This window comes from Malurus melanocephalus, unplaced genomic scaffold, assembly GCF_030028575.1.
Source record: "Malurus melanocephalus ecotype Western Australia unplaced genomic scaffold, MMel_1.1 scaffold_133, whole genome shotgun sequence".
In the NCBI taxonomy this organism is placed as follows: domain Eukaryota; kingdom Metazoa; phylum Chordata; class Aves; order Passeriformes; family Maluridae; genus Malurus; species Malurus melanocephalus.
Window position 1 is genome coordinate 1,195,511 of NW_026623365.1, and position 15,821 is coordinate 1,211,331.

Here is a 15,821-nt window from a genome sequence, read left to right on the forward strand (position 1 = left end):
CTTTCACATAACTCCCCTCACGTGCCCTGTCCCTCACAGAGCTATCTGCGATTTTGACTGCTTTTTACTCAGGTACCTATTGAGCCCATGAATTTCTCATGTCACAATCAKCAGTTTACCATTCAAATCCAGCTGCTTTCTTCTCAGGCCAGCACCCTGGCACTTGCACACACTTCAGGAGGAATGGTACTGATTACTGGACTGATTTAAAATGTATTCACGGGCAGACAAATAATCCCAATTAATTTGTTTGAAGTGCAAAGTGTCAATCACATCACAGTGCTCCACACATAATCCTCCACACACCACTTCACCCTGCCCATGGCCTAGCAAGGACTCCTGAAAAAGCTGACACATCCCAATGGATGTTTTCCCTTCTTAAGATGCAGAATGTCTTGAATTCATCACATTCATGTCACACRTTCCAGGCAGAGCCCTTTTTGATCTTAGGTTTACTAATCAAACAGAAACTTTCTCAACCATTATTCTACAGATTCAGTCCAGGTTATAAATACTAATGAGTGGCAATGAAAAGCATAAAACAGATACTGAAATCATGTGAACACAGACTGAAAATCTGAAGTTAATGCTTAGCTGGCTTGATTTTGCAAACAAAAATGAAAATTATAACAGATTTGAGAAAAAAAAAGTTTTGAACCAGAGAACTTCCAAACAGATTCCTGGTCTGCTCTAAGAGAAAGCTCCCAGAAAGGATGGCCATTTCCACACCTTCTCCATAGGTGTGCTGATCTTAGAGAAAATTAATTAAAAAAAAAAACAAAACAAAACAAAAAGACAGAATGTAAATTAGAGAAAGAATATATCCATAATATTTTAAATATCAGGCTCAGATTCATGATTCCATTAGAAGCTAGATAGATATCTGAATCTGAGTTCAATTTTCCATCTACAACCTCTGTAGACTATTCTTTGGTGAAGAAAATAGTCCTTTTCAAATATTAAAGTTTAAAAGGTTCCACCTGTGCCCTGGAGAATACAGATAKCAGCTATTTTATGACTAATTTGAAGGAAGGGGAAGTCTTCACTGCAAAAGTCAGYGTATGTGCTACAGTCAACATACTCTGTTGAAATGTTGCACTGAAATATATTGACAGGAATATATGACAGGAACACTGTGGGCAAATTTAGAACCCCAAATGGTCACCCATAGAAACTACTTGTGTTCATGTTCAAGCTATTGGCAGGCGTTAAAGTATCTCAGTAAACAAGCATTTTGTGTCTCACTGAAAGTAATTAACATATGGAATACAAAAGTTTCCTAATGATTGAAGACACAAATTTCAAAAGCATAAATTTTCTGGAATGGTATTAAATTACTGCTGTAGATGAGAAGAGAGAAATGCTAGTTACAGGCACAATTGCTACTTTTGGCAAGGATTTTCTGAGATCAGAGGAAGCAAAACAATCAATCTTTAGAATCCCTTGAGAAGTGTGATCATGTAAGTCCTCAAAATGTTCCTGGTACAATAATCATGGAAAGGAAAGGAGACCTATCAAACTGTGAAACACCTTATGTTGGTCTGGCAAAATTGCTCTAATAAATGTTAATCAGCCAATGTAATGATATTCTGCACAKCACTGCCTAATTTTATTGCAAAGCATTGATGTAGGCATCAGTTCAGCTACTGGCCAGTCAAAGACTATGAAGTGATGACAATCCATGCTAATAATAACACAGAGATCATTAAAAGGTGGCGTGGTTTTAATACAAATGAGAGAAGAATATTATACTTGCCTRCAGCATGTCTTCCAAAGAATTCTCTCATATGTGTATGTTATCCTCTCCTTCAGGTGTTTCCCAACACCCAACCATAACAAATGTGCCCAACAGACAGTCTCTAAGCTACACAAAAACTAAATTTAGTYGGGGCTTAGGTTGTAGGTCTGGTCCAAAATGACTTGTGACCTGTTCAGATTAATTTATTCTTTTGGAATCATCATACTTTTCTCTTTTTTTTCCCTTCCCTTTTCCTCCTATATAATAGCCTGTTCCTCTGATGAGTTTTGGAAGAGCCTCTGTACCCAGTTACCAACCTAAACAAACCAACCMCTGATCCTCTGCTCAGCTGCTATCTGTTCTCTGTTTGGTGGGACATGATGTGTGGTAATATCACTTGGGTATTTTATCRTGAAATTACATAGACAAACTATTCCCAGTTCCACTGGGAATTCAGAATTTGGAATGGCTGAATCCAGCATGTGTTCCCAGCAAGCCAGTGCACACATAGTTACACACAGAGTGTACTTACGTACCTTCATGCAGGGCGGGACATAAAAACCAGTGCAGACAGACACTCTCAGCACACACACAAACACAAATGGCACCAACAGCCTCATCCTTCCCCCCTCTCTGGCTCAGCATGAGGAAGGTCTTAGTGGGATAAAGACAAGGCTGTGTGTGATTGAAGCCAAAGTTTACAATTAGATTTTAATTTTTTCTTTCATTCATTCATAGTTTCATCATCACAAGATGTCTCCATTCTGATGTCTGCTTTAGACAGAGAGAGGAGACAAGGGCTGTGGAAGGGCTTTTGTTTCCTTTTGTCACCCTAGACTTGCACATGACATTGCAGAGATCAAATAGGGAAGTCAGAGTATTGTGAAGGTTTTGGTTCACACTAAACAAAGGAGGAGGAAGAACAGCCTTTCCATATTAAATCTGCATGAAACATGCCATCACTGGGAGCTAACCAATGGCAKGGAGTAACGACTGAATAAACTCTGCAATAAACCCGTAATTTATAAAGCAATTTTTTAATATTGTATATTTCCTATTATAAATGGAAACAGATATGTCAGGTGAGATTTAGAAAGAATCTGCTTAACAGCTSGTTCACACATCAATTTTTCAATGTAATGCTGGTCTGAATGGTTTTTGTTAACTTACTTTATTCTTTAGAACAGGAAGAAAAAAAAAATCACAACGTGTACTGTACAAAAAGTCTTCATATCAAGTTATCTGACAATATCTCAGACTTTTTCCTTGCAGTACTTTATTTTCTCTGAGCTGCCTTGATTGTTCAGAACACCAGGCAGGAGAGATTTGATTAGAACTTAGAAGCTACTAAAACCGTAGTAGTTAAATTCCTGCTTACAATTTATAAGAGACAGTAGGGACTGTCTTTTGGGAATGAGAGAATGCAGTAGGACCTGACAAAGGATAAATAGCCTCATTTCACTTTCTAAAATGCTGAGGGTAGAATATTCTGTTCCTGGTGGATAGTTGACTTTATTGCAAAATATATTGTTTAAATTTTAAGTCTAGCAAGCAGAGAGATTTTTTACAATAGAATGGGCTTCCAATTTCCACTCATTCATTAAAAAACCCTATTGAAGTCTGAAATCTAGACTACTTTCTGACCATAGCTGCAACATYCAAAAGGCATTCATAGAGCTCAGACAAAATCCAGCATAAGCTACTCCTAACTGTAGCTTGTTACGGGAGGGTGAACACTGTAAGAACAGCAACATCAGAGCACTTGGTCAAAGCACCTACAGCAAGAAAAAAAAAAAACAAAACCAGAGCCTGAAGGGAAAATGCAGTTGTCCATCTTGCATATGACCTGAATAGCAATTTTTCACAGGAAAGGTCAGGTAGGCTATTTACAAACAATAGAATTGCTTTGAAGTGCTTTCTCAGAAAGAATGCTTCCTCTCCTGTGCTTCTCCCACTTGTCCTCCACTGTGAGCCACAGCCACCTCTTCCACCTTCCAGTTTGCACAAGGCCAAGATGCATTTGGGATCTACCCATAATGCCATAAATCACTGAAGATTCCAGCCTGAACTTGTGCTCAGGGACAGGAAGCATTTAGAATAGTTCAACTCTCAATCACCCAGAATTTTTCAGTAATTCAGGACAAACAAACATTTCATGACACCAAGTAAAAAGGGCGGATGACAGGAGAACCCTGCCCAGAAAGGAGGTATCTCTTTGACATATGAATCTCTACTGGAGATTCAGTAAGAATAACAGAAATCTGTCATGTAAGCAAAGAGGAAAGGATAGAAAGAAAAATTTGAAGAAACAAGTATTTCCTTCACATATTGATCAGCAAACAGCTACATTTAACAGCTATTCAACTGGTTAAGTTTCCAGACTGTGCCCAACTATACTTTTTAAGAAAGCCATAGTTAAAGAACAATTTTGCAGCTAGAAGGACAAACTATGAGCTATTTCTGTAATCTTTCAGAAAACAAAAGAATCTGAGAGCTCGAGCCCTTAAGGAAAGGCAGTCAAAGCATTTGACATCTTGTTTATCATACCAGATGATCTTTAACATTTTCTGTCTTACTGCCAAAACCTACCAAGTGATGTAAAGAATTGACAGAGATAGTSTTTTCCCCCACCTATTAGTATTTAAAAAGAGAGTTTGGTACACAGGTTTACAATACCAGGTTGTGGAARAATTTTCCCATAAGATGAATGCACTGAAGTTGGCACACATCAATGTCGATTTGTATTTTTCCACACCCTTAGCCCAGAGCTCGAAATCGTTAACAGCACAAAAACGAACTGAAGAGGGCAGTCCAGTCACAATCTTCATAGCTTCCAATGTCAGCAGTTCAGCAAGCCAGTGGAGAAAAGGAGAAGAAGAAATGTTATTCCTCTCTTTGCCTTCCATTTTTTTGAAGCTGAAATAAAAATGTAGTGGCTCAGAGAATAAAATGAGAAAAAAGTTTGTCTGTATGACTAGCCCAGTGATAATTTCAGAGCATATATAAGCAACTGGTTTCTAGTCCTTGCTCCAGTGAACTACTTCATATTTCATTACAAAATATCTTGGTGGCTATGATGTGCTACTGCTGAGGACTTACAGAGCTCTGTCCCAAATTAAAAGAAAAAATAAAAGGGCATCTAAAAAAGCATTCAAAAGTGTGTCTTCRGTAACCAAGCCAAGATCTTTCAACAGTGGAGTATTGCAGACTGACAGCTACTACCATCAGACCGATTTTCAGGAAGGTGGGAGACTTAGGCATTATCTCTGAACCATTTGTCTTGTGTTGAGTCACCTGTATGAATTACTGAGATGAATCCCTAAAGGGTATTGGCATTCCTCCAGCTCTGCACAGCCCACACAGAAGTGATTCTGCACATGCCTGCCAACAAACGTATAGAGGGAGTGAGGAAGATTCATTTGTTTTATTTGAATGCCTGCTAAGGCAGGCAGGAATACAAATCCTCCTGGTGAACCCACACTTCCCTTCACTTTCAGAAACACATACTTAGAACAAGTAGTTTAGTGCTTTTTTCGTGAACTTGAGAGAAAGAGATTTCACTGACATGATGTTAAGTATCTCTGATGGATTTGCTGCAAGGTAGCTTTATTTAAGAATAATTCACTAGAATAGGGCACTCACTCATGTTTTATATATTCCTGATGTACTTTATTCAAGTAGAGGCTTGGCTGTGCAAGCTATTTTAATTAACACTTTAAGCAAAGCCTTCACCATCTGCTCTCCTTTGTAATTACAAATGTAAAGGGAATCTCATTCTCAGTAGTATCATTAAAATACAAGATAATAAAGAAAATACATAAATGCATGCCATTTTATTCATTCCAAGGGCACTCATTTGCTGGGTTCCTTTTTACTGATTTTGTCTCATCTAGGACTCAAAGGACAGAGCAGTACTAAATGGTGCCCAAATATTTCCTTGACTGAGCCCTTGGGATTGCCTTTGAAATAATGGATGACTCACATGAGCTTCTGAATCACAGAAGAGAAAATTGTATTGTACCAGTATCATTATAGACAAATGAAAATTTGCTTTAAAGAGATTTCATGGATTTTTTCTATATTAAATTCCTCAACTTTATCTGTTATGAGAGGAAAGGGTATTCACCAAGAACATGAAGATAAAAACAGAAGTCATACTAGCAAAAGATGCAAAATATAATGAGAGAAGTAAATAAGTTTCTTGAAGTATTTTAGTGCCCAAAATTGTCATTTCCATTCTCCAGGTATCTGGAAACCCCTTTGGTTATTGTTTCATGTGTCCTGCAATGACCTAGCAATGTGCAGCACTATCTAACCCTCCTTTCCATCAGCATGGCCAGCAGGGAGAATGCTCAGAAGTGTCCCAGTGCCTCCTGCACTTTCAGACAGCCACAAACACTTGTTATCAGCTGCACACCAAGGACAAAGCTGACACAAGAGCCAACAAGCTGCAAGAACTGAGGGGAAAGGGGCCTCTCAGCAGCACTGACTGAGAGGACTTTGTGTCATAAAAAAGGAAACTCTCACCAGTTAGTTCCCAGTATATTCAGRGTAAGTTTATCTTTTGAATTTGTCTTTACTGAGAAGGATGAGTCCATGAAAGTGGTGATTCTACCATCAATTTCTTTTGCTAACGGAGGGACACCAAACATGGGACTATGGGCACATGTTAGTCTCTTCCAAGGTCCCTCTGGGAGACCCTTTCCCTGACTTCWACACCCAAAAAGATGATCTTTTGAACATACTTTTTCTATTGTTCAAGAACAGATACAGAWAAGATTCCTTTGCAGAAAGGGCATCATTGATATTTTGAATGAAWAGAGTTATACTTGCTATTAAATTACTAGTACTATTTTTAGACGTAAACAAAGAAGATGTCATTCTATAAATTATTCAACAGCTGTCAGATAGAAACATTAGGACTCACAGACATTTTAACTTGCCCAGAATTGGAGTCTGGTTTGTTTCCAAATGCAGATTTTTCTCCAAAAGAAGAAACAATATTTTTGAAATTAATTCAGATACAAAATTATTCAAATAATATAGTAATCTTAGCTTTATACCTCATAATTTCAGCAGTTTCTTCATTATTTCAGCATTTCATTTTTAGATTGACTTTTTTTCTGCAGTTCTTGATAGTTAATATGAAGTATTCTTAATTCATTTATGTCTCTAGTACTTGGACTCATGGAAATATTTCAGCTACTTTCCATATTTCCGTTAGAGTTGATCATTCCTGATATAAGCACATTCCATTAATCAAACTAAAAATGAGACCTATCAAATGCCAGTAATAACWTAGATATGATCTTTTATCTCTTTAATCACAGCAAGTAATTTATGGTCTGTTGCTCAWTGTTTGTATTTTTTCATTTTAGTGTGCTAAGGCAAGGACCAAAATATGCAATRTCATTCTAAATTTCCTTCCTCGCAACATTGAAAGATAAGAGGTGAATACCACATCTGATTTTCTTTTAACTTGAGGATCTCCTTCATATAAAACATGTGGAAGTTACATGAAACTTAACTTTGAATTTCTTCTGCTCACAAAAGAGTTTGGGCCAAGAGGATTTTCAGAGGTGYCCTCCAAATGTGTGGGATCACCATTTATATGAGTGGAATCATTCTGATTGATGCTCAAGGCTATGCTGATAAAATGCATCAACACRGCAGGAGCAGACAGGTCTCAGATCTTGCTCCTGCCCACACAGCTGCCTTGACAGAAACTAGYTCCCATCCAGGAGTGTTATTTTAATATAGCTTAAAATGTTCTAAAAACAGCTCAGAACCACCACCTTGCTCTCACTGGTACAGCCTCTTTCTTATTGCTCTCCTGCTCCACCAGATGGTTACACTCCCTGGGAAATTCATAAAATAAAATGTGTTGGAAAGGATGTCTGGAGGTTATGTATCCCCCCACTACCAGCCTCCCCAAGTTAGGTCACCTTAGGTCAGGTTGTCCAGGATCTTCTCTGGGTATGTTTTGAATATTTTTAAAAATAGAAACTCCACTCACCTTTGAGCGACCTGTTCCAATTGTGTGTCTGTGTTTGACAGATGCAGATGATGCAGCCCAATCGATACTTTGCACAGAAGGTGGTCCTTTGGTGCAATTCTAGCTTGTTGTAAAACATTTGTACAGTGCTAGAGATGAATGCCAGTTTCATAAATCTGAGGCCCAAGCTTTCAGACTTTGTCATATCCATCATGCTTATTCCTTCAAGCCAAGGCAGGCACASCACTGTCTAAATAAGAGCAACACAAAGTACATATTTACTCAGCATCTCCACAAAGCCGTTGCCTTAGCTCCTGCCCATGAATCTAAACCATGCTGATATATCAGAGACTATTCTTAATCAAGGCTCCAGGACTGCATGGAGAAGGCAAAGCACAGATTTTCAGTTTTTGGAGTCAGTGAAACCATGTTATTGAAACGATTGTACTTGAACATGATGAAAGGAAAACAGGATCTGAAGAATTTCTAAAAACAGTCCTCATTGTGAGTCAGCACAGAGAATGTGCTGGCATCTTTTTATTCCCCAGTTTTTATACCAGCTCTTACAGGATGCCATTTTAGAAACAGGATATTCTGCAGTCTSGGGAATTTTTCCCTGCAGTTTTTTTGGTAAAACTACTTGTTTGCCTGAGAGTACACAAGCATTTTGAAGATAATACAGCATACAGTATACTCAGACCTTTAATAGTACTAAATGATGCATTCCATATTTTGAATTTTACAAAATGGCTCTAGAAGCTGAGATTTAAATGCCCACCCTAGAAATAGAAACTAACATAGCTACATACTTCTGATTCCTGTGCACTGCATGAGGATCATCAGACAYGTCACAAAATAGCCTCAAATCCAGCATGTTTATCAGAAAACTGGTGTTAGTAACAGAATGAACATCCTATTCTTCTCCATGAATAGCAYAAGGCACCTGAGTGGCTGCAGAAGAGCAATGTGTTTCCACAATCCCCCTTTTCTTTTTCCAGAGGGTTTGCTGAAAATGCCAGCACTGCTCCTGAACATGTCTTGTGTAGCTGCAGACAGAGCATTGTTTCAAGTGGTTCTGAAACAAGGCTGAAGTACCAAAACTTCCTACCCTAAGTCGTCTGCTCAGCAGTGGGACTTTGGAATTCAGATCTCTGCCAAAGCAGAAATACAATTACCTTAGAGATCCACAGACTTGGGGCTATTCTTACTTGTTGTACTCCTGGCTCCACAAGTTTGGCATTATCATCTGYCAATACTTATGCACCTATGGACTTCTCCTTCTTCCTGCAGCTGTAAGACCTGGCTGCTTTTGTGGGCAAAGTGAACGCTCTGCAGCCCTAACAAGTGCAGCCACAGGTTTGTGACAGARGGATGAACACTGACACCACTGTCCAAGGGCAGACTGGGCGTAGCTTGGGACTTCATTGCTGCTCTTTCCAGTTCCAGCAGCCCAACTGAGCCAAGAGATATTTTAGCAGATGCAGAGCTTCAGTTGTAGGACATAGAGAACCTAGAAACTTCTCTGGGAGKTGACTAGTGAATTTCAAGTGTTTTCAAGTACAGCTAACAACCGAGCAGATGTTTTCTCATCTGTTATTTTGAACCTTGACACCATGAGATTTATCTATATATTGTATCTGGCACTGAAGGCCTTTCCTGTAAGTTCTCATTATTACAATTACTACTGAAGCTGATGATAGCTGCCCTTTTTATATCACCAAATTCAATTGCTGCTAGCAGCTTTTTAATTAACTCTGATGTTCAGTAGACCAGTCGTCAGAGAAAGGCGAAAGGGGCTCATAAAATTTCATTTTGCCTATGCTTACACCTACTAGAAATTATGACTAAGTGGGAGGAGGCCAATATGTAGCACTGAATGATTCATTAAAAATATTTCATAGATCTGACAGCACTTATCATTAAAGTTTTTATAAATGTGTTTCCTGGAGAAAATCTCGTAGTCCAGATCTTTCTGTGTGGGCAGGCTCAGTTTCACCCAAAACAAAGGTGGGCAACAGCAGCTTCAAGCAAGCTCTGTAAGTCTTCTAAATTTTAGTTTCCTTTGAGATAATATCAAGAAATTTTGGATTTGTGTCCATTTTTACCAGGCTTTTAGGAGTGGCAAGTAAAGACTGTATGTGTTTTGTAGATGCAACTCCAAAACAATTTGGAGAATTTGGTAGTTGGGTGTTAGTCAAAAAAATGAAAACTTCTTGACAACTAGAAGATGGTAGTTTATTTTTTAGAGAACTAAATTGCATAGCCAGAAGAAATAGGAAAATGTTGCTATGAGCAGTGTATTGAGCAGAAGGCAATTCAGATTTTAAAGCTGAAGAGAAAGCTGAGTTCTTGCTCTTGTGTAAAYCAAAAATAAACATACTCTTATACCTGATAATTTTGCTATGACTGAAGTTTTTCTGCCTGAATCTTTTAACCAAGAGAACAGTAGACCTCTCCCAGGTGATTTCATGATGTACCAGCTGAAACAGCTGAAACAAAGAAGCTGAAAAACCAGCTGAAACAAAGAAGTGATTTAGCATCTTCCTTTAAAAGGAAAAAAAATTAAGCAGAAAATGACTAATCTTGCATCACAAAAAGTGCAGTTGAGGCACAATYTGAATACTGACAAGCATCATCTTGTTTCAGGTGCCATCTGCAATTTCTTTATAGATAGAAAGCTGTGGGTAAAAACCTTCTTACAAGCACCTGCTGCCAGAGAACTCACCCAGCAAAAGCTGCCCCTCTGCTACGTGTCAGATTTATTTCAGCATCCACTCTATTCAACAAAGTTGTCACCACTGTTGAAGGGTTCCAGCAGTTCAGTCCTCCTGCTCTGCTCCATCACAGCTGGGCATTACCCAATCCCTGATCACCAATACTGTTCAACATGAGCTTCCTGCTGCCCAGGTGTGTCTTTGGAGACAGCAAACGTGTGGATAGCATGATGCAGTTGTAGCTGAGAAACAACCYGATGGCTGAATTGGGAGAAAGAGCTCCATCTCTGCAGTTTTCAACCAGATTTGGGGCTAGAAATCAGCCCAGCTCTCTGAAGCAGCCTAAAGCTGCTTYACCACAGCAGGCAATGTCCAAGTGAGTGGCTCCTAGCTGCAGCTCTGTGGCCTTTTGAGAGTCTGAGCTGTGCATCCCTGCACTGGGCTGCCCWGGCAGCTCTTCCCCTTGCCTTCCTCAGGCTGTCATTCTCCTGCTGCTGCTGCCGTGGCCTTGACTCTGCAAACATCAATACCCTGGTCATGGTGGACTCCCATGGAAAATGGATGCACCAGTGCAAGAATCACCCCTTCTTTCCCACTTTTCTTGCTCCTTGACTATAGTTTCAGTTTGCAATATAGGGAAAATACTACTTGGGGTGTTGAACGGAACAGATCACCTTTTTTCCTGCATTTTCCATTTCATTTGCATTTCTTAGCACAGCTTGCTGTTCTTCTTCTTGCCCTGATCAGGCTGCTGCCCTGTGCCATCCTTCGTTTCTTTTTCAAAGGGCTGGGGTGAGCCTTGCCTCTGTGAAGGCAATGTGTTTATAATCCTTTAAAAACTTTTCTTTGAATAAAGAGCCACAGCTCTCCTGCCCTGTCAGCATTTCCAACTTGTCCAGGATAATCTGAAAAAAGTGTCTGAGCACAATTTTTGCAATGTGTAGCTGGCTCAGGAGCAACCTTTTCCTGGCATAAACCCCAATGATACTGTAAAATTAATTCTAGGGGGAAATAAAGAAGCTTGTTGCAAATAATTTGATAAGTTACACAATTTCTTTTGAGAAAATTAGTATAGAAAACTGATGGGCTTTCATTCACCTAACTGTAAAAAAGTTACATTTTTAAAAAAAAAGAGAAACATTAATTATGAATGGCTTAGGCTGTCACAGGAAAAAAAGAGATACATGTATGGAAAATGAAGATTTTGACTATGCTTTTCTGTAGTGTTTCTGTTGAAATAAAGTATGTTGTTTAGCATATGACTAACTCCCTCATTCTTTTGGTTGGAAAAAATAGTGCAAAAATTATATACCTTATTGCCATATAGTGTGTCTGTGATCGTGACTTCTAAAGTTAGAATAAAAAAGAGACCTTTCTTAATCATAGCTCGGTGTCAATACAAAAGCACCATAAGGAGCAGATGAAACAAACCACTTAAGTTAATRCACACTTGTCAAGCAAGAAGCAGTACTATGGCATGACTCCAGTCTCTCAGAGGAAGGAATTTTTTTGTTCAGTGAAAGGTGATATCTCAGTGAGCCGCCCAGMACAAAAATAGGAAATGAAGTTAAGAAATGCAAAGCTCTTTCATTCCTCTCATCTTTTCTCTTTTCTCCCTGCACCAATAAATTGCTATCTTTAATTTTATGGGAGTACAGAGAGAAAAAAACCAAGCCATACCTTGTCATCAGAACTTGGCAAAACTAGAAATAAGTTTTCTTTTGTTGTCAACATACAATGACGATTTTCACAGTACTATTACAGGTATCAGCTCCCTATAAATATTTCTGCCCTATTGTAGCTAGGCAATACTTAGGGGACAGAAAGCAGTTGAATGAAAACCAATCCCTTGCTAAGGGGACAAACAATGGAGTGCCAGCAAAGTCATGTAGCAGATTCTGGATGACATGCATGCCAGAGCTCATTTGGATCTCTCAGATTTAAAGGACAATGTTCTCTTGTGTGCCAATCTGKACTTCATTACCTCATTAGGTAAAAAACAAACAAGGGCCCAATCCTCTCTCAGCAGACTAGTCTAGTTGATAACTCCCTAGTTCATACTTTCACTAATTCACAAATTCCTTAGCTRACAAAGGCAATCACTCACAAATTCACTCTTTCAGCCAGTGTACGTGTCAGTCTCACTTTAGTTGTACTGCTACTGCCATACATCAGGCTTTAGCATGAGCTCTTTGTTAGGCCAAAACCTGGGCAGGAGTCAGGTAATCACCCAAACTCCAGTACTTAGTAAAGGCAAAAATTCTAGTAAGTCCCACACTGCAGTGGGTGAGGTCCTATTGCTCTTCCTGCCTCCCTGTGGGTGAGGGTAGGGGAAAGCTTTGAGCAATTCCATGGGAAAGTCTAACATCACAGTTTATTATTAGATAACATGCTTTCAGCATGATGTTAGCACTAAATCTGGATGCACAAAAMAAATAAAATACAGAAAAACAATACAGTGATCCTGAGTTTTAACCTAAGATGCAATATGCCAGTTGCAGATGGTGCATAATACAAAAAAAGTGTCCTACTAATGATATTTAGCAGTTTGTTTAACTCCTGGTGCAGTCTTGAAGTCTGGTCCATATCATGCCGACAGAAACAGTAATTTGCTTTTGATAAGCAATTGTTTTCTTATACTTGTTGATTAAAATTTTCAGTTCTTCTATTTGAGAATGTACCATGTTCTATAATGATCCTAAGGGTCCTGTCCAAGCTGTAAGACAGTATTCCAGCAGCAAAAACATGAATCARATTTTTAGTTTCTTTAAAGTCATCCTGTCATTACAGAAAACATCACAAAGCAAATCCAATGCATATACACCCCAAATTTTCCTTAAGTACAACCATGCAGTGATCACACGCTTAGCCTAAACAGCAGTTATCTGARGCCATATTATTGCATTTCTAAATGTTCAGGGCAATACTGTTCATGTTCTCCTCATTTTACATACATGAGTATCCATTAGTTACATTTGTTATCCATGTATTTGGCCCCTTGAACGGCCAGCCACACTCTATCAGCTACAATAATAGGGAATGGGGTGTGGAAAGGGGTTCATTTTGGCTTTCCCTACTTACGGCGTGGTGCTACACAGATCCACCCAACAGACCACTTCTGAGTGTTACCCCTAAGCTTTAATAAATAGAGGTTTTGACATTGGCATCAATTCAAATAACAGGATCCCTAATGTCACAAGATTCCCATTATAGATCTAATGGGCTTGCAGTTCATACTTATTTATAATAAATGTTTGCATGACAACACAAACAATGGCACTGCTGAAATTTGAAACAGATTTGTGAACACCAGCCTACATTTCCTTGAAAATCTTCTGGAGTTTTCTCCAAGTGTTTAGGCCAATTATCATGGTGTTGGTAGTTGCATCCTTTCCATTTTTTATATCCAGGTTCTGATCAATTATAGCTTGTCTGCTTAATTCTCCTAGACTGGATACTTMATTATTAGTGATTTCTGAACTGATAGACTTCAGTGCTTCTGTGCCCAATCCAGCTGTTCCTGATCCTTCAGAAAGGTTCTTAACTACACAGATGTTCCCGTGGGACTTGCACCATGTTCACATGTAAGTAGTATTCATTATGAGCAACTGGATTATACTTGAGCTAATGTCGTCCCATCAAACCCCAATGGAATATCCAAATATTTCAGAGCTAAAAACTCAAAATCTTCTAGGAAACCCTTGRGTAACTACTACTGGTGTAGTAGTGGGAATGGGAATCAGAGAAATTKTAAATTTGGTACTGCCCAGTGTGGCACAAGAGCCCTGACCTTGATGGTCAGTTGGCTCACACACTTACAATGAATTCCAATGGTTCTGTTTCCCAGCAGGCATCACCATCCCTTGTGGTGTGATTTCACATCTGTGCAACTCTGCAAGAGGAAAAACCTACACAGAAGAGCAGRAGCTTCAGCAGTGATGTGATTGTTTTGGGGAATCTTTTATGATATTTCAATTTCTCCACCCAAGTCCAGGTTGCCAGATCCTGGGAGAGATTTTTAAGCAAATTTAAGGTGTGCCCAGTCAGGCAGATATCTGATTCTTGCTACTTCACTCGTGGGTTTTGAATGATGCCCTGGATGCGGCACTGAGGTGTTCAGAGCATCCTGCTTCTGTTGGTCCAGCACAGGAGATATTGTTCAAAACTTTTATACCGTGACTAAAATTTCTGTCAGGATTTTAGGAATTGCATGGTCTCCCATAAGTTTCTTCCCCAATTAGTGATGCCATTTTTTAAAACTACCTGCTTCATCTTTCTCCTAYACCACTACTCTGAGATCAACAGAGTTAGTGCAAAGTCCACCTAACTCCAGGCCCAAGACAAYAGTTCTATATTSATTTGTTTTAAAARTTACCTGGCTTTGCCTCTTGTGGCRCTGGTTGTGTAGTAAAACCTGGTTGCAAACCATAGCACAGGGGTCTTACCTGCTACACCTAATGGTACTGGTTTRCCAGCAAGAACATGTTTAAGAGCAGGTATTGGCAATGCAATTTTATGTTCTTTCGCTGGCTCAAGGGTTCAGTCCCTGGCAGTCCTTTCTAAGATGGTAAGAGCTTCTTCTCAAAAGTGGAACGACAGCGCTTATCACCACCACGTGCGCACATACACTGCCCAACAGTGACCTCCTGTGGCAATGGGAATGTTTCCAGTTCCTTCCACACAACAGCAATGGCCAGACTGATTAAAATGTGCACAAAGGGAGGTAAATGTATATAGTGGAATTGCTGCCAGTTGGAAGCAAATCACTCCCTATCTGCTTCTGGTACATATTATAGAACCAGAGAATACCAGGCTGGACAGTCCAACCTTTCCTGTCAAAAGCATTGTGAAGATGGCCCAGGCACCTTGTCYAGCGRGGTCTTAAAAGTATCCAGTGYTGGGGAATCCACTGCTYCTCAATGGAGACTATTCCRATGGCTGACTGTTCTCACTGGGGAAAATGTTCCTCTTGTGGTGAAACAGGTTTGTCCCCAGGAGTAACTTTTACCCATTTTACCCATTACCCCTAATCCTGTCCATGTGTCTCCTGTAAATATAGAATATCCATCTTCTTTGTGGCCACTCTTCAAAAATACTGGAACACAGTGATAAAGTCTCCTGAAAGCCTCTTTTTCTCAWGGCTGAACAAACCCAGTSTCTCTGGAGGTYYCACTGAAMAAACCCAGTCTCTCTTCCATATGTCAGACTTTCCAGTCTTTGTGTCATGTTAGTGGCCCTTCTCCAGACCCTCTCCAGCCATCCACATCAATTTTGCATACTGGGGACCAAAACTGAACAGAGTATTCCATATGTGGCCTGATGAGTGCTGTATAGAATGCGATRATGACTCCTCTGCCTCTGCTGGTGATGTCAT